This window comes from Siphateles boraxobius, unplaced genomic scaffold, assembly GCF_051911475.1.
Source record: "Siphateles boraxobius isolate OS27281-9 unplaced genomic scaffold, OSU_SipBor_1 138, whole genome shotgun sequence".
Classification (NCBI taxonomy): domain Eukaryota; kingdom Metazoa; phylum Chordata; class Actinopteri; order Cypriniformes; family Leuciscidae; genus Siphateles; species Siphateles boraxobius.
This window is the reverse complement of record NW_027508742.1, coordinates 38,009-40,000: the sequence shown is the minus strand read 5'-3', so window position 1 is coordinate 40,000 and position 1,992 is coordinate 38,009.

Sequence of the window (1,992 nt, the reverse complement as noted above, 5' to 3'; positions counted from 1 at the left end):
TCTAGTCACCATGTGCTTTCATCTCCACATATACGGATCAAAGTCAAAAATATAACTGAATTAGGATAAAATCCCCAAAATAACCATATAGATAAGTAAAATAACACAATACACATACATTGTAGTGAAAATATAAACATAAAACCAACTATTAAAGTAAAGATTAATTAAGATTAACACGAGCCAAAAATAACTCACCTCCTCAGTGCATTAACAATGCTAAGAGGAAGAGGTGGAGACAAAACCGGAAACTTGCAGGCTCACAATGACGTCACAGCAATTAAAGGAAAACACCCTTATTCTCAGACAAGTATATCAGATATATATGAAAATAAACCTTTTTGTGTAAATTATAACAAACAATACATACATTTAACAGTACACTTTATGTACCTGTTACACTCACCCCTCAGAATTTACACAAAATTCACCTGAGTATAATAAAAAAACACTGGTCACTAGAATTACATGGTCCACACTTAAAAAAAACAGTGGAAAAGGCATAAAAAGCTACCCAAATGAAAGGGATACAAATATGAAGAAAGTTGGCCAAACTTCAACACATATTGTAGGCATTACCAAAGTGCCCATTACAAAAAATCTCAGACCAGGTACTTAAACAGAGCCAATAGGCATTAGAAAATAAAAGACTTGACTTCTAGCATTTTAAGAGAAGCGGGAAGAAGAAAAAAAAAGATCTAAACATGAATAACAGGAGATACCGACTCAATACCAAGTAAGGTTTCGAGTTGAACCATTGACTCAATCAACCTACGAACAGGCTTAATTACTCTACCAAGCCTGGTAGTGTAACGATCACTTGTATTTAAATCAGCTACAGGATCTCGCCTAAAGGGTTCACTGGCAGAGACAGGAGTTTGGGGAGAGTCGATGGCGCCAGCCACAGCCACAGTATTATCATCAGTCACTGACACAGCAACTTGTGCATTTGGCTCCTCTTGATTGGACAACTGAGAATGCACCCATGAAGAAGTGCGGACATCACCACAAGTAGCAACATTGGAGATGTTCGACATAGAGTCTGCATGTGAGAGTTCCTCAGCCTCATTCTGCCCATCATCTGCGTGCCCAGCAGACTCAATTTCGGCAACGTATAAGGACTCACCACTGCCTGTCTGCTCGGTTAGACCACCACAGTGTGCTGCATCAGATGTATGTGAAGGTAAACTACAGGCAAGTGTTTCAGCAACATCATGATCAGAACTAACCATTTCTGGTTCAAGCAGCGGGAGGAAGTTCACTTGAAGTAGAAGATTTCGATGCACTATTCTCTCATTACCAGCTCTGTCACTGATCTTATAGACATGTATGAGTGGCTTTGAGGTGACAACAGTGTACATGACCGGCTCCCATTTGTCAGCAAGTTTACGTTTCCCTCTACAACCCTTGTTAGCCACAAGCACTTGATCACCAACGGCTAGAGGTAGGCTTTTAGCTCTTTTTTTGTACTGGCTGGACTGGTGTTTTTGTTCCACTACAGCATTCTTCTGTGCCAACGCCATGGCAGACTGTAGATCGCTGACAAGAGATTTGACATACTTGTCATAGTCACAGATTGTCTTATCCTGCAGGACACTACGGAACATGAGGTCAACTGGTAATCTCGGTACCCTACCGAACATCAGGTAAAAAGGGGCGAAACCGGTTGTTTCGTGAGCTGTGCAGTTATACACAAATGTCATGGTCTGTATCAACTGTGGCCACCTCTGCTTAGGCCTAGGTGGGAGAGACCTCAGCATATTTCCTAACGTCCTGTTGAAACGTTCGGTACCACCATTCCCCATTGGGTGGTAAGGGGTAGTTCTCGACTTGTCAACTCCAGCCAGTTCAAGGAGCTCGGCAATCAACTCACTCTCAAAGGTAGCCCCCTGGTCAGAATGGATGCGTTGGGGAAATCCATAGACGCAGAAAAAGCTGTCCCAGAGTTTCTTAGCCACTCTTTTCGCTGTCTGGTCTTGACACGGGAATGCA